Below are 24,343 nucleotides of genomic sequence, written 5' to 3' on the forward strand. Positions count from 1 at the left end.
TCCTGTTAACGGTCAAAGAAACACTCTTCTTTGTAGAGAGAGATCAGCTTTAAGGAATGACCGCATCATTAAGGCTTTTTTTTTCTTTCCAGGGTCAGCTTAAGCGTAGTTCACAGAAAAAACACATTTTTGTTTACAGATGCCAATCGAGAGGTTCAAAGGCAGGGGAGTGGGAAAAAAAATACACAAGCCTGCCAGGAGACTAGAATACATCCAAGCAAAAGGTGATGCATCCCACAGGAAATCACAGGGTGGGGGGGGGGGGGGGTGAGCCAGCGACCAAGGACCTGCTGCCATGGAAACTGATAAGCCAACAGGTGTCATCTATTGATGCCAACTTGTCTGTCATTTTCTCTTTACTCAGTCAGTGTGAGGCCATGACAACATCCTCTCCAGTGTGTGTGTGTGTGTGTGTGTGTGTGTGTGTGTGTGTGTGTGTGTGTGTGTGTGTGTGTGGCGATGCAGTGAACACGCGTGTCGGGGGTTTAAGGATGGACCACAACATTGAGGTGATCTTCTTGATTAGGAACAAGAACACAGGTTTGAATTTAACCCATTGAGACCTGAAGCTGATTCTACATGTCTCCTAAATCTCAACAGTATTCTGAAAAACCTATGTTTCTACATCAGTGGTTCTCAATCTTTTTCATGTCAAGGACCCCCAGAATTATGTGTATTTGGCCGCGGACCCCCATCAAAATATGTTGTTCCAGGGACCCCCAGAAGCAAAGATTTGAGTTAAAAATGTTCGCTTTAAAAATATATATATTCAAAGATTTGCACACATTTTCACGATTTAAAAAAAATAGCAGATCTACAAGCTCATAGCGCTATGAGCTTGTAGATCTGCTATTTTTGAATAGCCCAAAGTGTAATAATGCTTTTTAGCTCAAATCTGCTTAATAATTGTGTGCAGTAATATCCTGTGACATCAGTTCAAGTTATTGCAGAATGTAGGCATCAATGTCATCGTTATTGAAATATCTCATTTAGAATTATGTCTAAAAAAAGGCAAATAGTGATGGTCAAGATACAAAAAGTAACACCGCTGTTCATGCTGGCAACGATAATATCTAGAGAGACAATCGATCAGTATGATACTTACTATTTACTACATGTTATGAGCTTGTAGATCTGCTTTTTCCCCCTTTAAAAGGGGACATGCCTTAAATAGGGATGGTTGAAAGTGGTTAAACAACTGCTCTTTCACAACAAGTACCATCGGTGCATGCATACCAATCCATTCCAGCTCGTGGTTTAACACATTTTCAAGCAGGTATAACTGACATGATGCAACACACACACACACACACACACACACACACACACACACACAGAGTGGTCTCTTCACTGGGCTATGGAAGCGGCCAGATGAACATGTCAGCCCGTGGGGAGGAGGTGCGTGTTAACCCTTTACGACCGGGAACCGCATCTGTGTGTCATTTTTTTAGATTTATTTGGCTATTCAAAAATAGCAGATATACAAGCTCGTAGCGCGGCACCGAGTGCCGCGCTACGAGCTTGTAGATCTGCTATTTTTGAAAAAAATCGTGAAACATTGTTAAACTCAAATCTTGGCTTCTGGGGATTTTACAAATGTCTTCTAAATACTAAGAGTTTCTTGAAAAAACCTATGTTGCTATAATATCAGTGGTTCTCAAACTTTTTTTCATGTCAAGGAACCCCCAAAATGCCATGTATTTGGCTGCAGACCCCCCCATCTCAAAATATTTTGTTCCAGGGCCCCCCCCCCCAGATTCAAAGATTTGAGTAAAAAAATGTAGATATATTCAAATTTTTTCACACATTTTCACTGTTCTTTTCCAAAACAAATAGCAGATCTACGAGCTTGTATATCTGCTATTTTTGAATAGCCCAAAGAAATCTAAAAAAATGGCACACACACCGATGCGTTCCCGGTCTTAATGGGCTAAAGGGGTCTCTGGGAAAGCTTAGCAGCGCTTTGGTGGTACAGCATGTTATCTTCTGCAACACAGAGCTGGGCTCCTCTTTGAAGTGCTGAGCTACAGAGTAGACCCGGGGCCAGGGGGCTGGAGGAGAGAGGGTTGGACAGCTACAAAGGAATACATAAAAAAAAAAAGAAACTAACCCAAAGGTACAAAAACATGAGGAGTGGAATGGGGGGGTAACGTTTTTGGGGGGGGAAGACAACACAACACGCCTGCCTGCTCCACTTCTTAACAATTGAAATGTGTCATTAGTTATTTTGCCAGGAATTGTTCCCTTGTCTTGGCTGGCGGCGGGGGGAGTGTAGCGCCCAGGATCACTTTAGATGATTGGCAACCGGGTGAAAAAGGGTTACATAAATCGAGGGATAAAAAAAGATTACAAGAAAAGTATGCTGAATGCTGAATCTTAACCCATTGGAATTGTGTCATTTTTAGATTTGAGCTAAAAAGCAATATTTTACCCTTTTGGCTATTCAAAAATAGCAGATCTACAAGCTCGTAGCGCGGCACCGAGTGCCGCGCTACGAGCTTGTAGATCTGCTATTTTTGAAAAATCGTTAAAATGTGTGCAAATCTTTGAATATATATATATTTTTAAAGCGAACCGTTTTTAACTCAAATCTTTGCTTCTGGGGGGTCCCTGGAACAAAACATTTTGATGAGGGTCCGGCCAAATACATATAATTTTGGGGGTCCTTGACATGAAAAAGATTGCGCACCCCTGATATAGAAACATATGTTTTTCAGAAAACCGTTGAGATTTAGAAGACCTGTAGAATCGGCTTCAGGTCTCAATGGGTTAAAAGACTTGGTTATACTCGCGCCGGACAGCTGGTGGTGCCCGGATCTACACGCTCGCAACACGTGTGGATCGCGTGCTATTTTCGGGTGCTCCTCCGCGCTTGTCTGCCGCGCCGCGCAAGCTAACGTATAAATCTCGCTATACTTTTTGACTATGTTGTTTGGGTTATACTTGGCCCCCGGCGGATTTGTTTGGGGAGACGGACCGGTGGTGTATCCTCCTCTGGAAAAAGCAGATGGTTACCATGTGGCTTGGAGGAACGTTTGGCTGCCGAAGAGGAGGAGGGGGGGAGGAAGAAGAGGGGGGGGGGGAGGTAGACAGGACAATTAAGAGAGTGAGAGGAAGAGAATAGGCTCTATGCACAGCAGCCATATTGGACAGAAATTGGGCCCCTTCCTTGCTTCCTTCACAGGTGTTACCAATGACACTAATGAAGGCTCTGTTCCATTTAGTGTAGCACAGTGGTTCTCAAACTTTTTAATTTCAAGGACCCCCATAACTCTGAGAGTGTACAAATGGAACCAAATGGACCCGGGAGGGTCCATTTGGTTCCATTTGTACACTCTCAGAGTTACACCCTCTCAAGGAACCATGAGGGTCCCTGGACCACACTTTGAGACCCACTAGTATTTCTAGTGAGCCAACATGCACAATATCAGCACCCTAACTCTGTTTGACCAGAATGGAACAGAGCCTTCATTAGTATCATTGGTAACACCTGTGAAGGAAGACAGAATTTTTCTCCAAAATGACTGCTGTGCATAGAGCCTATTGACTCTTTCGCTCTCACTGCCCCCCCCCCCCCCCCCCCTCCCATCTCTTTCCCCTCACGCTCCTTGCTACCTCCTGTATCCGTTTTCCCTCTCTCTCTTCTCCCTCCATCCCTCTCTTTCCCTCTCTCTCTCTCCTGTCCCTTCCTCCAGAGGCTTATCCTCTCTAATAGACCTTAAGGCACGTGGACTGAGCCCGCCAGCTGCTCTGTGTGTCTGTGGCTCACGCAGCAGGTACAGGGCTGCAGCTCTTCATTCTTTTAATTATCGATTATTCTATCATCATTTACTTTTTCCATTAACCCTTTAAGACCTGAGGCCGCTTCTAAGAATTTTCTAAATCCTAACAGTTTTTTGAAAAAAAAACAAAAAAATATTTTTTCACGATTTTTCAAAAATAGCAGATATACAAGCTCATAGCGCGGCACTCGGTGCCGCGCTATGAGCTTGTAGATCTGCTATTTTTGAATAGCAAAAGAAATCTAAAGTGACAAAGATGCGTTCCAGGTATTAATGGGTTAATCGAGAAGCATGTTTTTTTTTTATTATCATTCGTGGGGGTTTTTTATACTTCAACAAATCCTTGCAAAAAAAACATTCTGAGAGATTTCTTTCTAATCAACCATGTTGTCATCAATTAGTTTGATTAACCACTTAAGCCCCGTTTTACACTTCGTAGTGAAACAGTGTCGTACAAAAATAAGAGAAAATAGCCGATAGATTATCGATAATTTTTCCTAATGAATTACGTCAATCGTTTGACCGACTGTGTACACAGGGGGGACGGTGAGGTCAGAACCTTAACCCATTGATACCTGGAACGCATCTGTGTCACTTTAGATGTCTTTGGCTATTCAAAAATAGCAGATCTACAAGCTCATAGCGCGGCACCGAGTGCCGCGCTATGAGCTTGTAGATCTGCTATTTTTGAAAAATCGGGAAAAAATATTTTTTATATTTTTTTCAAAAAACGATTTTTTTAAAGAATCGCCTAAGGTCTTAAAGGGTTAACAGGACCCTGCAGCCACACAGTCACGTTCAATGTATTGACCCAGAGCAGGAGCTGTACTGGGAGCAGGTGACACCAGTGACATTGGTGAGGGAACGTAGTGACACTGACGGTACGTTTTAACAGCGGGCGACTCTCCGGACGATCGCCGGGCGACATCGTCCAAAAGATAAATAAAATCCATCTTTTCAGATCAACATCGTTTAAAACGCACCGTTAGTTCATGCAGTGAACAAACGGACATAACGGTGCAGCCCACAACACCACCTCATCATATTAGTGCAAAGAGGACCAGAGTCTGAGCAAGACAATACACGTTAACATAGTGCATTGATATGTGTAACAAACCACCCATATGGATGGATACGTATGTGTACATAATATAATACAGTATGACTGCCAGTGGCACATTTCACTTTAATGTCAATCCCTACATTTTTGGAGAGAGACAGAGAGAGAGACTTTTACATTTGCATAGAATCCACCAATATATCAGTGTTGAAAATGTCTCTTGCAGCCTGAAGACTCTTTCAATATCTGTTTTGCTACGTCTGCATTATTTGAGTTCAATTCCGAGCACATTCCTTACTAGAACAGATGAGTGATACTATGGCAGTTCATCCTGCGGTGAGAATTGTCTAAGTCTATAGATGTTTAGTCGACATTTTGGTCACTTTTACACATCCCTAATCAACAGGCTCATATTGTTCACATACGAATCCATCGCAATAAACCGCTGAAAGTAACAGAAGTGCATTGTCCCTCACACGATGGCACCAGTGACCTACTGGACCGTTTCAACAGAGTTTGCCGTTTGCATAAATGACTGCTGACGTAGACGGAGGGCAATAGGGTAAACAAACAAAAAGAATCTGAATTTGATCTGGGCTTGAAAAATGCTTAAAAATTGCTGATCGCTGAAATGATGCTTTGATCGGACCGCAATGGGACTTCACTTCACGTGTACTTTTGCCAGTCTAGCTGGTAGGGGTTAAACGTCATATCTGGGATGCGATCTTTGCAACCAATACCAATAAGTGCCTTCAGTCCCCCCCCCCCCCCCCACCACACACACACACACACACACACACACACAAAATGTACTAAGACAGTGGTTTTCAACAGTTTTCAAGCCAAGGACCCCTAAATTGATACACATTTAGCCACGGACCCGGGACCCCCATTTGAAAATGTTTTGTGCCAGGGACCCCCAGACGCAAAGATATCAGTTAATTTTCGCTTTAGAAAATATAAATATTCAAAGCTACGCACACTTTTTCAAGGATTTTCAAAAATAGCAGATCTACAAGCTCGTAGCGCGGCACTCGGTGCCGCGCTATGAGCTTGTATATCTGCTATTTTTGAATAGCCAAAGCTAAAGTGGTTAAAAGTGATTGTGACGCTATGTTAACTAATTTCGCTGGGGACCCCCTGGCACTCCCTCAAGGACCACTGGTGGTCCCCGGACCACTGGTTGAAAACCACTGTACTAAGACATCGCTGAACTCTGTCTGTGTCATGCACAAAAAAATAGCAGATCTACAAGCTCACAACGTGTCGAAGCAACACGTTGTGAGCTTATAGATCGGCTTTTTTTTTCGGCAAGCAACGCCAGCGCTTGTATAAATCTCAATGGAGTCGCCCCTCCTTAGTTGTGAGAATGTGGCTTGGTACTTCCAAACTTGCCAGACTCCTGCCGTGCCGTGCCTCGGTACCAAAACACTCTCACCCAGAACTGACAAGAGTCTCTGTTTGAATTTTCATAAGCAGTAAATAATTTAGAGCCTGAGGGAGAGGAGAATGTGGGCCAGAGCACTGCGAGTTAAACTACTTGAAAAAACAAAACAAAAAACACCCACATTTTTATGAGCGTGCACTGGTGTCATGTTGATGGATAAAGCTACCGCGATATGCTCCGTTTCAACCTAAACTGGATTCTCATTGAACTGGCAAATCCTTCCAACTTGTTTTTTTATCTTAATTAATTCATGTTGGTGGTACTGGGGCTGTGTTGAAACTGGTCATTATCGGGACATTTATAGGCTAATGAGATTTGTTTTTTTTCTCAAGCATGTGCTTCATTGCACCACCATTTGGCTTTTCATCGAGTTTTGTTAACCCATTAAGACCTGGAACTGTGTCACTTTTTAGATTTGAGCTAAAAAGAATTATTTTACACTTTGGGCTATTCAAAAATAGCAGATATACAAGCTCATAGCGCGGCACCGAGTGCCGCGCTATGAGCTTGTAGATCTGCTATTTTTGAAAAATCTTGAAAATGTGTGCAAATCTTTGAAATATATATATTTTTAAAGCGAACATTTTTAACTCAAATCTTTGCTTCTGGGGGGTCCCTGGAACAAAATATTTTGATGGGGGTCCGCGGCCAAATACATATAATTTTGGGGGTCCTTGACATGAAAAAGATTGGGCCCCACTGATATACAAACATACGTTTTTCAGAAAACTGTTGGGATTTAGGAGACATGTAGAATCGGCTTCAGGTCTCAATGGGTTAAAGATCCCATGTGATGATGAGATGACAGCATTTCCCATGAACACAACCCTAACTCTAGAAATGAATTTACTAATCTTATTTTATTCATTAAAAGAAACAAGCTTAGTGGAATTCAACATGGTCTTAATCAAAAGCTTCAAGAAGAAAAAAAGTGATACAATAATTATAAGTGATGATATGACGATAATATTCATATCATGAAAGTATCCCGATAGCAAATGTTGATATTTTCCATGTCTCTCCGTATGTTCGTGCTCTCTAGGCTTACAGTACTTCAAGAATTATTAGAAGAAGAGGAATAGTAGGATTAATATGCAACTGGACCATTAGGACTTACACAAAGGCGTTCCGTTTGGTGAATTCAAGTACTTCCCCTTACATTACTGAAATCTCCAAATGTAGATGAACAAGTTTATCTTCCGTTTTCAACCACTTAAAAATGTTGTATTAACATATCTATCACAGAGAGAACTCCGTGTATTCCACTACAGCGTTATGTATCAAGTCAGGATAGGGTAAAAAACTGGGATTTAAGGCTGGATTTGTACTGCCAGTCTGAACAGGGCCCCGACACCTTCCTGCAGCAAAGGATGCTGGGATGCTTCTGACCAGGACTGGCCTGTTAACCCATTCAGACCTGGAACGCATCTGTGTCACTGCTTGATTTGAGCTACAAAGCATTATTTTACATTTTGGCTATTCAAAAATAGCAGACCTACAAGCTTGTAGCGCGGCACCGAGTGCCGCGCTACAAGCTTGTAGATCTGCTATTTTTGAAAAATCGTGAAAATGTGTGCAAATCTTTGAATATATATTGTTTAAAGCGAACATTTTTTAACTCTATTCTTTGCTTCTGGGGGTCCCTGGAACAAAACATTTTGAGGTGGAGGTCGGCCGCCAAATACATATCATTTTGGGGGTCCTTGACATGAAAAGGTTTGAGCACCACTGATATAGAAACATAACGTTTTTTCAGAATACTTTTGGGATTTAGAAGACATTCGTAGAATCGGCTTCAGGTCTTAGTTAATGGGTTAAGAGGAACAAGCATTCACAAAGACAAGACGTTTCCACGTCAATAGAACCTCTGCTCTTTGTGTGTGTGTGTGTGTGTGTGTGTGTGTGTGTGTGTGTGTGTGTGTGTGTGTGTGTGTGTGTGTGTGTGTGTGTGTGTGTCTCTCTCTCTCTCTCTCTCTCTCTCTGAGGTTTGGTCGTACACCGCTGTTCAAGTGGCTGTGGTGGGCCATTCAGAGGGAATGTATTGAGGAGGGGGGTGGGGGTGGGATGGAGGGGTGATGCGATTGTGTTTGGCCACGAGGTGGAAAATAAAGAGACGGGGTCCGAGCCGAAAGCACCACCAGCTACACAGACACTGAGAGCAACTCACACTAGAGGTGCCAACAGTTGATCCAACTAATCCATCATAACACATAATCGTCGATAATCAATCATTTTGTCGATTTGTTGATATATTATATATATATTATTTCTGCAAAAACACTTCTTGATTATTTGATTAATCGAAAATGTAATGATATGATGTAATAATAATACGTTTTTTGTTTTGTTTTTTCACACCAGAGATAACGCGATCCGAGGATTTACTGCTCCATTCACTTCCATTCATTTTTATTACTTAAAAATGCTGTATCTCAGCTCCTTTACTATGTATTTTTGGTCCAGACATGCTATTTTCAAAGGCAGACAATTAATGTCAACGAGGTCTCGATGAACCTCGTTGACATTTGTGAAACGAACACAGTGCAACCCTCAGTGATTACTTAGCAACCATCAGGGGATCGATCATACTGGAGATAAATATTCTGTGACTACTTGAAAAATGAAGAACATCTCAAAATATCTGGCCGTGGGTGAGTGCCAGAGTGTATACACTCTGGCAGTTAATGAGTTAAATTAAAACCTCTACAAATGCCTTCTAAATCCGTGGTTCTCACACTTGCAAGATGTTTCAAAGGCGTTCAAAAATAGCAGATGTACAAGTTCACAGCGCGGCACAAAGTGGCGCGCTGTGAACTTGTACATCTGCTGTTTTTGAATAGGCAACATATAAATGGATAAAGTGGTTAAAATGACTGTGAAAATGATTTTGCTGGGGACCCCTTTGCCAAGGACCCCTGGGACCCCAGTTTGAGAACCAATGGTTCAAGGACACCATCCCAGGGAAGGAGGGGGAGGAAATTGGGGGGAGGGGGGGGTACAGGCCAGGGCGAGGCCTCCCCCTGGCGAGGACAGAGATCGGCTTCCTGTCACATAGTGCAGATATTGAATGAGGAGATAGTGCAGCTGTTGAAGCAGTTTGTAGAGAAAACAGTCAATACCAGAGCAAAAGGAAGGGAAAGGAAATATAGGGTCGGTTCTTCGCCAGCTAATTCTGGGGTTGGCTGGCCCCGGGACAGCTCTAAGATAATGCCAAGATTCCTTAAACGTTTTCTTTTCGGTGGTCCGTGGAAATTGATGTTCTGTCCTTTAGGTTAACCCCAGAAGAGAGGCAGACAACATCCGACAAGCACATATGGCTGAGTCGAGAGCGATTTGTGACTGTGGATCTCCTTTCCTCTCTTCGCAACTCTCTCGCATTGCACGGTTCTCCTTCGCAGATCACTAAAAGCAGAATAATGCCAGCGCTCACGCAAATGTCCTTCAGGTACTGTTTGTTTAGATACGCAACAACACGCAAACTCGAAACGGTGTTTTGCGTGTCGTTTACGGACGTATCTGAATGAATATTACCTGAAGGACGTTTTCTGTGAGCGCTGGCGTTATTCTGCTTTTAGTGAACTCTTTGGACTCGCTGTGAACCCCAGTAAAACTGCTTTTATTATAAACCCAGTTAATAGCTTTTACTATAGACCGAGCTGAGCTCGCTTTCTTACTAGTTTGACCTTCTTCGCAGATTGACAGGAATATTGGGAGGTCACTGTGGCTCTGACCTTTGCATTACATCCTGTGGGTTTGTTTGTATTGTTGATGATCTAGAAAGTGAGTCTCATTCCACTCTTTGCAAAGCATCAGCTAAATGGCAAAAATGCTTGTAATCAGACATAAAGCCTACACACACACACACACACACACGCACACACACACACACACACACCTACTCAAGGCCTCTTACAGTCTCTTCGTTTCTGTCCTTCCCTCATTTGGACATTTAATTATGCCAATCTTGGTGTCAACTTTGTTAATGCGGTGTTGTAACATTCCATAACTGTCCTGCACTGCAGTCCTTTCAACAACCAGACCCAGATTTCGAGGGTTGTGTAGACGTTGTGTATCTGTACGTTTGCTGCCTCTATACCGATGCCAAACTTTTCCTTTCTGATCTTCATGGGAAATCGGGCCCTCATCCCAGGGCCCGCCGCCTAACTCAGCATCCATCACCAATTAACAAGTTGACGGGTTGAAAACATCACACGTCCACCCGCAGCCCCTAAACCCCCAGTCGGTGAGTGAGTCAACAAGCCCTTCTGAGAGCGTTGTGAATGATATTTCTATTCTTCTGGTGTCTTTCTCTCTCAAATTGCCCCCCTTCCTCTCTGGGTCCCTGCGCGGTGGTGTCACGCCGCGCTCACACCACACAGCCCACATGAAAGCAGCAGTGTGTCTGGGAGATCCCCCCCCCCCCCCCGTGTTCATTACCCAACACCGAGCTGCATGGCACAGCCCCCCTGAATTATTTACACCGTCCTTCGCTCTTTGCAGATAGAGAGAGAGAGAGAGAGAGACTACATTCTCGGAGCCCCATTCACAAACCGTAGACAAGTGGAGTTGGATCGACCTGTCTGTTACACTCCAAGGAGATACCCACCCCCCCCCCCCCCCCCCAAACGCATTGCACTCACTCACCCTCTCTAAGGCTTTAGCCTAGATGTCACAAATTGAGGTTAACTGTAGTTAAATGGGAGCGCACGCCACGGCGTGATTTGGTCGTTATTACCGCAGTTTTGTGCAAGTCTCAGAACAGGTATTTAGCGAGATGATTAGTTTTACTGCGATTTGAGACAGCTTTTTATCCTATTGCTTTATAGGTTACAGATGTTTATATTCTTTATTTTTATATATATATATATATATATAAAGAATATAAAAATCTGTGTTATGTTATTATATAATGTTATTATTTTCTATCTCTTTATAGTTTATCCCATTGAGACCTGAAGCCGATTCTACATGTCTCCTAAATCTCAACAGTTTTCTGAAAAACATATTTTTCTATATCAGTGGTGCTCAATCTTTTTCATGTCAGGGACCCCCAAAATTATATATATTTGGCTGCCGACCCCCATCAAAATATCTTGTTCCAGGGACCCACAGAAGCAAAGATTTGAGTTAAAAATGTTTGCTTTAAAAATATACATATTTCAAAGATTTGCACACATTTTCTCGGTTTTTCAAAAATAGCAGATCTACAAGCTCGTAGCGCGGCACTCGGTGCCGCGCTACGAGCTTGTAGATCTGCTATTTTTGAATAGCCAAAAGTGTAAAATAATGCTTTTTAGCTCAAATCAAAAAATGACACAGTTCCAGGTCTTAATGGGTTAAACTGGTTTGAAGTTTGAACTCTCTTCTGTTTTTAACTTTTCTAGATCGGATGCAATATGTCCGTGTTTAATTGCTGTCTGTTATGTGTGATTGCACCATCAGCATTGCTGCTACTCAATTTCACTGCACCGCATGTGCAATGACAGTAAAGGAATTCTGAGATTCTGAGATTTCAGACAGCTATTCTTCTTCAGCTTGAAGGTAAGCCACACAGGATTCTCACAGGATCCGTTTTCAAATGAAATGTGATAATGATCAGGGGCAAAGAAAATAAACCTACAGGGCACCTAGGGATAGCAGCTTTCTCTCAGTCTATTTCTTCATTTCCCCAAACCGAAAATAGCTTATCTACAAGCTCACGACACGTTAGCTTGTAGATCAGCTGTGTTCGGTGCGCGACATGGCGAGCAGAAATGATTATGCCGAGTATAAATTATTGTTACAACAAAGTTTGACCTTAAAAAGGTCCGTACTCCTTACATACCACCAGGTATGTTTTCTCTTGTGACAAACTATTGGTGTCATGAGCACATTCACACAAAAAAACTCAAATATTATGCAGCCATAAAGCAACTTAATTGTTATTCGGACGCATCTGTGTCACTTTAGATTTCTTTGGCTATTCAAAAATAGCAGATCTACAAGCTCATAGCGCGGCACCGAGTGCCGCGCTACGAGCTTGTATATCTGCTATTTTTGAAAAATCGTGGAAAAATATTTTTTTATATTTTTTTCAAAAAACTGTTAGGATTTAGAAAACATTTTTAAGAATCGCCTCAGGTCTTAATGGGTTAAATCGTCACATGCCTGGTGTATAAAAGGCATTATAGAGAGAGTAGAGACAGCACAAAGTTCTCTATTATTCTCCAAAGCTACATCTCCGCTGTTGACAAACCTTTTAACATAAGTAACACATTTCAGCCATGTTCTGATTCCAAACGCTGTGGTGTGTGTCTATACTCTGCAGCACTCAGGCCCGCTTTCATCACCCTCAATGTTTTTGAGCAACATGGGTGTTCAAAGGGGAGGAAATATCAGTGGCCGTATGAGAAAGCTTTCAGCAGGGAACTGGGGGTCAATACTCCACAAACAGCCAGCCAGGAGAGGTAATGTGTGACGCTTCCTGGAAATGGTAGTATATAGTTAGAGCAGCACTATGTATGTACTGGCTTCATTACCATCATCATCACAAACTATCCAAAAGGGTTGCAATGTGTCAGCATTAAGACTGATTAATACTTTCTTTGTCTTATGAATTAGTTGTATACCAAACATAGCATTATCTATAAGTTCTACAGCTGAGCTTAATAGGTTATTAAAGACTTAAGAGGCACATCATGCAATCCATTCTCAAAATGTATTAACCCTTTAAGACCTGAAGCCGATTCTACATGTCTCCTAGATGTCAACAGTTTTCTGAAAAACGTATGTTTCTATATCAGTGGTGCTCAATCTTTTTCATGTCAAGGACCCCCAAAATGATATGTATTTGGCCGCGGACCCCCATCAAAATATTTAGTTCCAGGGACCCCCCCAGAAGCAAAGATTTGAGTTAAAATTGTTCACTTTAAAAGAATATATATTCAAAGATTTGCACACATTTTCACGATTTTTCAAAAATAGCAGATCTACAAGCTCGCAGCGCGGCACTCGGTGCCGCGCTATGAGCTTGTAGATCTGCTATTTTTGAATAGCATAAGTGTAAAATAATGCTTTTTAGCTCAAATCTAAAAATGACACAGATCCAGGTCTTAATGGGTTAAGAAGTTGTGGGGAAAATAAGAATAGACATGAACCTAAAATACCATCAACTCAAATACAATCACAGTTAGACGGACAATGATCAGTAGCACTGAAGCATAAATTACGAAGCCAGTATGAACTTGAGTGGGTTGGTTGACAACCTCTTACTCAGTCACCAGCACTCAAAGAGGCATCCACTGCCCAGATTTTCTGTTGCTGCGGAGAGGCCTTTTAACCCTAGGCAGCGTCATACAATAGATAAAACATTTTGTGAAAATAGGCAAAGATTCAGCGACTATACAATAGCAAATCTACAAGATGTGCTACTTTTGGCAAAGGATTTAATTTTGGTGTGGAGGGGGGAAAGAGGAGGGGGGCAAGTACAGACCCCTGGGGGAACCTGGTCAACGAAGTATATAGGGTTTAAGAAGTCTTTCCCACATTCTAATAAGCTTGGCTAATAACCTCGGTTATGATACGTATGTTGTTTATTTGTTTGTCTCCGTGTTATCTGCCTCTCTTCTCTGGTCTTTCTCTTCAAACTCTCACGCTGCTACAGCCAAGGAGATTCAGAGACAAAATAAGTTGTGGCGCCACATGATTAACTCGACTATCTTAAACGAAGGTGTGAAAACTGGACAAACAATGATGTCAACATGAATGTGGCTTCTTCTACATCCTATCAACAGCTCCTCTTCGCACACCAAAATAAAGAAAATGAAATCATTCACACTTTATGGTTTATGGGTCACTGGTTGTCTCATCTGATTAACTTTGTTTGCAAAATTGGGACCTGACGTCATTATCTTGATCCTAAGTACCTACTCCTAGTTCTGGAAAACAAGTCGGCTAGCCAATTTAGAGGCATCTAGGAAAACAAATCAACATCCAGCAACATCCATCATCTACACGGCATGCAGTTTGTTTTAACCCATTAAGACCTGAAGCCGATTCTACAAAATGTCTTCTGAATCCCAACAGTATTCTGGAAAAAAAAAACGTATGTTTCTATATCAGTGGTGCTCAAACTTTTTCATGTCACGGACCTCCAAAATGATATGTATTTGGCCGCCGACCCCCATCTCAAAATATTTTGTTCCAGGGACCCCCAGAAGCAAATATTAGAGTTAAAAAATAATCGCTTTGAAAGAATATATATTGAAAGATTTGCAAACATTTTCAAGATTTTTCAAAAATAGCCAAAGTGTAAAATAATGCTTTTTTTCTAAAATGACACAGATGCGTTCCAGGTCTTAATGGGTTATAGGCAGTTTAATATGCACCCTGTAAGTTATCAAATTTCATGACCTCATTTTGAGTTGCTGTGAGTAAATCCCTAGGCATGATGAGTGAGAACCAACACCGAAAATAGAACATTTATTTGGTTCCAGAGTGAGTAGGAATATAGGCCTTGAAGCCATGTGAAGCAAGCAACCTCACAGGTGGGTGAATGACACGGCCACTGCCATTGACAGCACAGTGCGTTTCTCAACACAAGGTCAACACTTAACTCTTGGCTGTGTGTTGCAATGCACACTGGGACCCGGAGTGGTTTAAGGTTATAAATAGAGACAGGCACCAATATACAAAGTACTGGTGTATATGCCAACAGCCCAAACGGATTGGCAGATACCAGTGGTGGAAAAAGGTACTCAAATGTTTTTACTTAAGTAAAAGTATCAATACTGCAATGTAGAAGTACTCTGTTACAAGCAAGGGTCTGGTGTTCAAATTTTACTTGAGTAAAAGTACAAAAGTATTGGTATCAAAATGTACTTAAAGTACCAAAAGTAAAAGTACTGAAATGTTTGAAAATAGCAGATCTACAAGCTCACAACGCGTCGCGATGCGACGCGTTGTGAGCTTGTAGATCGGCTATTTTCAAATAGCCTAGGTATAAAATAAGACTAAAGTGGTTAATGTATGTTTTATAATGTAATCATTTATATCTGCAAAGTAATTAGTAACTAAAGTTTTCAAATACTTGTAGTGGAGTAAAAGTACAATATTTGCCTCTGAGATGTAGTGGAGTAGAAGTAAAAGTATTGGAAATTGGAAATACTCAAGTAAAGTACAAATACCTCAAAATTGTACCTAAGTACAGTACTTGAGTATATGTACTTAGTTACTTTCCACCCCTGGCAGATACAGATGTCTCTGTCGCGTGGAAAAACCTTGTATCGTATTTATTTTTAATAGAACAATTCTTAAGTCAAACTTAACGTCACTCACTATGAGTTTTACAAATATTTAACCACTTATGCCCTGTCTTGCACCTTCAAAAATGACATGCCCAAAATAGAAAGCGGTTCAACCAATTTAAACTATTAGAGCTTGTGACTAAATCCCATTGGAACAGCTCGTTCTTTTATTTATTTATTTCTCGCGTCACGAAAAATGTACTTGCGTTTCATTTCATGAAAATTAAATACCTGTTTTTTTTCCCACCAGACAAAGCAACACAATACACAGATCCTTTTACCAAAACACGGGCCAATTCCTCTGACTGGGAGAGAAAAGCCCTGCAGCAGCAGCAGCATATCTTCACACAGTTGACTCTAAAAAGATGTGGTTCAGGACCATGCGTTATAGGTTTTTGTAACAGGGGATGAGTGTAATCATCCCACCCTTTCCTTTATCCCATTAAGACATGAGGCCACTTATAAACATGTTTTAAATCCCAACAGTTTTTCGGAAAAAAATATTTAAAAAATCATTTTCACGATTTTTCTAAAATAGCAGATCTACAAGCTCGTAGCGCGGCGCTCGGTGCCGCGCTATGAGCTTGTATATCTGCTATTTTTGAATAGCCCAAAGAAATCTAAAAGTTACACAGATGCGTTCCAGGTCTTAATGGGTTATTCGCAGTTTGAAAAAAGCCATTACAGAATCGATCACCGTTTCATCGCAATCATGCTATTCAGAAGACGACGTCTGTGATTTGTTTTCCTGGGCGACAAACAGCGTGCAGCCATGTCTGTCATTCAGTCGGGGCCGTAAAAAGCATTGGTCCGAATAAGTACATGAATAATCTTATCCCATCGGTGTTGACATTGACAGCAACTTTTGATTTAGTTTTAGTCATAGTCTTTTGAATAAATTTCCATTTAGTTTCAGTCATATTTTAGTCACCTGAAATGGTTTACTGTTAGTCTAGTTTTAGTCGACTAAATATCATAAGATTTTTAGTTGACTGAATCTACAGTTGATTTAGTCGACTAAAATGTATTTGGTCGGTGCCTTGATGCCGTCTTAAAAGGCTGATTTTACACGTGGTTGCATGCTGAAAATAGCCGATCTACAAGCTCGTGACGTGTTGTGAGCTTGTAGATCTGCTATTTTCAGAGCGCAACACCCGAGTGTCTTTTAGTTCTACTGGATCTCTTCTCCACTAGTCCCTCACTAACATTTTAGTCTAGTTTTTATTTGTTGACGAAATTATCAATATATTTAGTCTTAGTTTCAGTCATCATAGCTTAGTTTTTATTTAGTTTTCGTCAGTGAAAAAAGGTAGTCGACGAACATTTTTCCGTCATAGTTTTAGTCGACGAAATCAAACACTGTATCCACATCTTTCCTTCCTCATGTCACAGCTTTCCATCTCGTATGCGTCGAGGAAAACTGCTGGAAGAACATTGTAATCACAGCGACAAGCACAGCGCCGCCGCTGCTGATGCCCCCATGTCCTGTTTTCCATTCAAGAAGAGAGTAATGTGTGCCTTCTGAAGACCTCTGGGGGCATTCTCTCACTTTTCTTCATTTATTCAGGGCCTTTGAGGACTTATTCAGGGCATGAGTGTTTCCTGTATAGAATAAGAAGGATGGGAGGGAGGGAGGGGGGGGGGGGGGGGGGGTGAGGTCTCAAGAGCAGAGAGGACGTGTTACGAGAGTGAAGTGTCACGGCAGAGAAAAGTGGAAGGAGGAGGAGGAGGAAGGGGGGGTGTGTGGGAAAGGCATCAGATATTTCTGCCGTGTACTAGTTTAACTTTGTTTGTCTTTCTCCCAGCCCCGCCGGCCGCACAAGGAACTGTTGTATTTCCCTCTTTCACTGTGGCCTTCCTGTTTCCATTATCTATCACACCTGATTACTGACGTTTGCGTTTGCATCACCAGAAACGCTGTACCGGGCCGACGCACGAACAACCCACCAGCTCAATCGCCACGTAAGGGTGCATGCATACATGATCGCACAAGTCTTTCCTCACATACGATAGCTTCAAGTTAAACGTAGTATTTGCTTCTACATGAGCTGTGAGCAATAAGTCTTCACTTGGTGACTGTCAAGTCACAAGGATTGTAATCACTTCTTCCCATTATGTACTGTTTAAAGTTAAAAAATAGCCATCTACAAGCTCACAATACATGCATTGTAGGCCTCTAGATCTGCTTTTTTTTAATATACACATTTGCCTATACTGACATGCCCAAAATAGGGACCAGTGTTGCCAGATTCTGTGAGAGAAACAAGCAACCATGTCTAGGAAAACCAGCCCAAAAGAAGCGACTATGGGCCCCATGAGCACTTTAACATATACATAAGCTATGTGAAAATAGCCGATCTACAAGCTCACAACGCGTCGCGATGCGACGCGTTGTGAGCTTGTAGATCGGCTATTTTCAAAAAAAGATTTGCGGGGAAATTATACTAAGCAGATCTGGCAACCCTGATAGGGACACCAGGTTGAAAGTGGTTAACACTTATAGTTTTTATTCAAAATTAATGTAAGCATGTTTTTCCAACCCTGGATGAACACGGTATGTGTAGTTAGTTACCCTAGCCTAGAGAAGAGAACCAACAATGAGACATGTCAATAGTTTGGAGAAAGCCGTCCTCCCAAAGTCCCGGGAGATGCATGGGAACCAGGATTGACTCAGGGTTTCTGCCAGAACTGAATATGGCATAGGGCAAATCCAGTCATTCAAACACACAATAATGAAAACTGGCTTTTTGTGGGCATTTTGGGGAAAAAAAGACAAATTATAATATTTCCCACAGCTATAAACAGTGCTTCACTGAACTTTGCTGACAATAGGCCCACAGTAGTATAGTAGTCTGTATAGCTGAAACGTCACCTGAATCCAGGACCATGAATCACTCTTGTTATGTATTGTTGTGATTTACATTTGCTCATTATGACTCACAAGTAGAACTTTCATGGAATTTGACATTACTGTCTTCCTTAAATTCACATTGTCTTTACAAGGCTGCATGTAAATTCAAGTGAAGTGAAGTGAGTGGGACGAACTAAACAAATATGGTAGCAATCACACACACTGACACGCACACACACACAGACAAACATATTGGTTTATTGTCTAATTGCTCACGTAATGGATAAGCATGCCAACAGCGAAAGCCTTTTTTTTTAGCAACTTTGGCCAGGGTGAAGAAAGCGGTTTGGCGCATACTTGTCATACCACGACAAAGTCAATAAGTGGTGAAAAATAATCATCTCACTCACCAAAAACATTCTATGACTTCAGCCAGCTTTTGAGAAAAAGCACAGAGAGGTGAACAAGGTTCTCTGGAAGAAGACCCAAAGAGATCAACAGATTTGTGTCTGCATTTGGACGGGTGCAAAACAAACATACCATCCTGTACAGACTCAGAGCGTCACTTACTTCAAATGCTTTTCCAGCTTTCACTTCTTTTAATGTAGCCTAAAAACCATTCATGCCTTTTTTTGTAAAATAATAGCTTCCTCAAGCCAAACAGAGTTTTTCTTTTCAAAGTTGAGCGGGTGCAAATCATTTGAGATGACAAGAGCTATCAAATGTCCTATTCACATAACATATTCAGTGCAGCTGGGTTAGAAGAAGGTATGTGACCAACTACATGTTGAGAAGATGGTGAAACAATGCGATATTATTTCTCATGTTCATTGAAATCCACAAATAACGGTTTCACGTGACAAAGATTGCATTATAATGCGGCTCTTGCTATTGCCAAAAATCCATCTTCCCTTGAAATCCCATAAACGCCCCAATGTGTCAAACATTTGCTTTTAACGTAGTGGGCTGCTTGAATTGCTACCAGACATAAACACGGTCTGGGCTTATGTTATGTTCCATCACACACAACTCCACTTTTGTAAATATTAGGAGTAAAATGTAATACATATCACAGGCAGTCGGATTAGATCACAGGTAGGAGGGGCCTGGACTTCCCTTTGATGGGATGTTGTAGATCAGTGGTTTTCAACAACTTTCGCGTCAAGGAGCCCCAAATTGACATATATTAGCCCAGGGACCCCCATTTGAAAAGATATGCCAGTGACTCAACCATTTTGATTTCTTGGGGGTCCCAGTCTACACTGTATCACCATCATTAGTGTTCATTTAACTCTGAGAGTGTACAAATGGAACCAAATGGACCCGTTAGGGTCCATTTGGTTCCATTTGTACACTCTCAGAGTTACAGACACATAAGGGTCAATTTGGTTTCTAACTATTAATTTGGCTGGGGACCCCCTGGAACCCCCTCAAGGACCACTGGTGGTCCCCGGACCACTGGTTGAAAACCACTGTTGTAGATGGCCATAAGTCACAGAGTGTGTCAATCAAAAGGGCTATGTCCTAGCAACTAACAATAATAATGATGATAAAACTCTTTTCATGGCTATGTCCATGAAAAGAGTGATTACACTAGCAGGCTAACAACACAAATAAGCAACACTTGCAGCACTGAAAAGAAAGTTTTTTTTTAAATATACATATAACGTTGTATATATGTTATATAATCGGTATTGTCATACTACTGCAGTGTTGCCGAGTGACATTTTTTAGCAGACACTTATCCAGAGTGATTTGTGAGCAAATGTGGGTATATATTACAGTTATAACTGAGTATCAGGGCAAACATGGCACACTAAATGCATCTCTCTTGCAGGCAATGACTAATCCTGACTAATAACTAAAAGCCCAGTTAATGGGTGCTTGCAACTTACAGTCTAACTTGACTTAATTGCTGTCCAAAACAATAACAACGTGAATGGTGCTGCAGCATCTTCTCCGGATACAAACGATTAATTATGCATCAATCTCAGCCAACAAAACAAGCATCTGCATCCCCTGTGAGAGAACGTGTTCTTCTGGCATGGCCTGTGTGTAGATAATATCCTGCTAAACAAATATAATTAACATAAAAAACGACTGCAGCATTTGATGCCCGTTAGTTAGTTTACAACTTGCTCTCGTTTCCATCACTTTGACCCACTTTGATCAAAGGGAGTCAATCTCGTGTCCCAGTCCACTGAGCACAGTTTAGGTCTGATGGCGTGTGGCTGTGCAGCAGCACTATCCGTCAAAAAAAGGATGATGCTTATATACATTTCCTGAACGATCTGACGGATAACTGTCTCTAATAATAATCATAATGATGATAAAAAAGGTAATAAAAAGCCCATATTCCCACGTGCTGTTCATAAATACACCAACGTGGTCCCCCCCTGCCTACCAACACTTCAGATGCAACTCTTGCAAAAGTTAGCTAGCAAAAACTTTAATAAAGTGTGTGCCTCGTTTTAGTGCAAACTAAAGCCACGCTGCACTGCTCGTTAAACCAACACTACTCTCATTGGATGTTTCTCAGATCTATTGTAGAATAAAGACATCAATGAGAGATGAAAAACCCCCACATTAATGTTAGCCTGCGTTGCTAACACTGCTGCCCACCAGCAGAAGAACAGTGAGAGTTAGCTTGGCTAATGCTCTCGGCCTCCCTCCTCCAGTGTGACCAGTGTTGCCAGATTGTGCGAGAGGAATAAGCAAGCAGGTCTATGAAAACAAGCCCAAAAGAAGCGAATATGTGACATGAGCACTCTAACCCCTGTGTACATTGGCTATTTGATAATAGCCAATCTACACAAGCTCAAGAAAAATCTTGGGGAAAAAAGTGAACGTGTAGGAATATTTTCAAATCCACAAAATCTTGTATGGGGGTCTCTGCAAAATACATTCTCTGACGGTTGGGTCTACAAATACATATTCATTTGGGGGTTTCCTTGACATGAAAGTGTTTGAGAACCACTGGTTTAAACAACATTAGGAAACTAGCCCAAATAAGCAACTACACTTTAGTTCCCTACTCACTTTCAAAACTGCCCTAAAGATACACCTTCAGGAGGCTGCAATTCGAAGATGGCCCCGTCTAACCTTCTTCTCTTGTACATATGTTTCACTCTTCATACCAGTAACCTGTAAACTGATTGTATGACATTCTGTATAGTAGTTGTGTATATCTGTCTGTCTCTTATATGTCATCATGATTTGTGTGCATGGCGATCTCATCTTAAACAAGCTCAGTGCTTAATGAGTCTTCCAGTTTAGTAGACCTTGTATTGTGAATGTTTACTTTCATGTACTGTTGTTCTCATGTCTTTCTAAATAAAGTACATCAATCAATCAATCAATCAATCAATCAGAAACCAGCCCCAAAAACCCACAACGACCAATATTTACAAGCAACCTCACAGGAAAATAAGCCCACACAAGTCGCTTATAACAACCGGACATGGCAACGCCGACTCCGCCGCGCCGCGGCGGCGGTCTCGGTGGTTGTGTGTGTCGCTCGACCACGGGCAAATGACGTCGTTTTCCACAACAACGACGTCATTGTCAACCGAAAAAAGTCTCGACGAGCGTCAGGTCGACACTTTTTTCGGCGGAAAAAGACGCCGCTGTCCCCGAGCAGACGGAGAAAAGTGACATGACGCTCCACCGGGCTCGTCTTGTCTGTCGCCCTGGCCAACGGAAAGAAGAAGAGCAGATCTACAAGCCTATAACAACGCGTCGCGGAGCTCCGCGGGACGCAGCTTGTAGATCTATCTAGCCTCTTCTTTTGGCGAGCGACAAGAGTCTAAAAATGACCGTTATTTACCTTTTACAAATGCCTCCTCCGTTGGCGTCGCTTTACGCTGTTTTATGTGGTGGTGGTGCTCCTCCTTCCAGCCGGTTAGCTTAGCACAAAGCTAACGCTCAGTGGCTCCAGCAGGCGACGTCTCCCTCTCTCCTCCCCGCTCCGCCAAGAGCATTCCCCCCCGCAGGAACACTGATAGCCGCGTCGGTGTAGCCTTTAGCAACGATGCTAACTGGTGTTTCTGTGCTAACAGCACGGAGGAGGGGGGGGGTACCCTACTATTATAGAGTAAGAACCCCGTTAGCACTTTAGCAGGCAACAGCAGCAGCGTTATAACGGCGGCTAATGAGATAGAACCACCAGCTATTAGCCTGTTAGCCTACTGTCTGTCTGTTGTTCCCTCTCTCTCTCTCTCTCTCTCTCTCCAATCCAAAAGCCAAGTCAAGTTCAGCAAAGTCCTTCAGCCCCGGGAGGGCGACGTGTTGTTGTTGTTATAGCATCCGATCCCAAGCCGTCAGAAAGAGAGGCTGATGATGATGATGATGATGAGGATGTGGAGGGAGGTGTGTGTGTGTGCTTCTATCTATCCTCCTTCCTCCACAACATGCACTCACACTGAGTCCAGACCAGCAGCCTTGTTCTGTTCTGTAATGTACTGTTCTGTTCTCTCCCCTCTCTCTCTCTCTCTCTGTGTCTCCTCTCGCTCTCTCTCTCTCACTGACTGGCTGCTGCTCTGCTGCTGCTGGTGAGAATGGGTGTCGCAAGGTGGTGACGTACACTTTTTTTTTTGTTCACAGGGGCGATCAAATATGACGCCATTGTCAGAGGCCTTTGCCTTTTAATCATGTGGAGTGAGTGAGGGGTCCAAAAAAATGATTTTTAGAATATAGTATTTGTGCTAGCCTGGCATGGCCAGAGGGATATTTTTTTATTATTTTTTTGCACTGGCAGATTTGTCTTTTCCAGGCTATTTGTGCAGCATATTATTATGTCAGATTATGTCTGTTCTGTTCTATTCTATTTATGTCTATTTATATGTGTGTGTGTGTGTGTGTGTGTGTGTGTGTGTGTGTGTGTGTGTGTGTGTGTGTGTGTGTGTGTGTGTGTGTGTGTGTGTGTGTGTGTGTGTGTGTGTGTGTGTGTGTGTGTGTGTGTGTGTGCGTGCGTGCGTGCGTGCGTGTGTGTGTGTCTGTGCGCACGTGCGTGCGTGTGGAGGGGGGGGGGGTGAACAATTATGCTGGATTAGAATACAGGCCTTTAGTATTTTTTTGCAGCATATTCAGCCTCGTTATTCATATCCCATCATGAATAACTGTGTGTGTGTGTGTGTGTGTGTGTGTGTGTGTGTGTGTGTGTGTGTGTGTGTGTGTGTGCGTGTGTGTGCGTGTGTGTGTGTGTGTGTGTGTGTGTGTGTGCGTGCGTGCGCGCGCGTGTGTGTGTGTTTGGGCGAGGGCTTCAAAGATTATGCTGGATTAGAATACATGCCTATTTTTTATTTCCTTTCTTGCATACATATTCATCCTCATTATTCCTAAACAGCAGCAGGCCTGCCATTATGAACCGATCTGTGTTTGCCGGAGCGGAGGCAGAGCGCCAGCCATTGTCTTATGGTCATTTCTATGTCCTGTATCTTAATCTTCCAGGGAGCAGAGTCTGAAGCCATGAGATATCACTAAGCACCAAAGAATGTGATTCTGAGAACCATGGAATTGACACTGGCACTTGGCCAATGAAAGCTGAAAAATATGCCTCGAAGTGAATGAAAGGAAGAAATGTTTCCAGGCAGACACATGAACTGAAAGTATCCGCAGCTTGTTGCTAAATCTCCCCATGTGGGAATTCTTAATTTGAAAACTTGGCTTATTAAATGGTTGCTATATTGAAATGCTTCCTGCAAAGTTTCACACAATGCTGAACAGCTGTCTGGGGTTTGTCATAATATCCCTTTCAACTAGCACAGCCTTTATGGAGACAATATGCCATTCTACTCATAAATTCCTCCTTTCAAACCAGCATAAATGTAGACTATTGTCGCTTTGTACTACAGGGCATCATTTTGTGTTAATGTAATATGCTTTATTATCCGTCTCGTCAAATCAATCCAAAACGTTTCC

At 42.2% G+C, this 24,343-nt stretch overlaps 1 protein-coding gene across 1 annotated transcript in view; it reads right to left on the minus strand.

The window, feature by feature from the left end:
• Positions 1-22,938, minus strand: part of fbxw7 (F-box and WD repeat domain containing 7) — a 265,796-nt gene extending 242,858 nt beyond the window's left edge. The window contains exon 1 of the mRNA XM_084084724.1: positions 22,251-22,938. The gene's annotated coding sequence lies outside the window, so the exon portion shown is untranslated. The remainder of the gene's footprint in view (positions 1-22,250) is intronic.
• Between the last annotated feature and the right edge of the window lie 1,405 nt (positions 22,939-24,343).

Source organism: Gymnoscopelus microlampas (assembly GCF_963454915.1).
Source record: "Gymnoscopelus microlampas genome assembly, chromosome: 2".
NCBI lineage: Eukaryota > Metazoa > Chordata > Actinopteri > Myctophiformes > Myctophidae > Gymnoscopelus > Gymnoscopelus microlampas.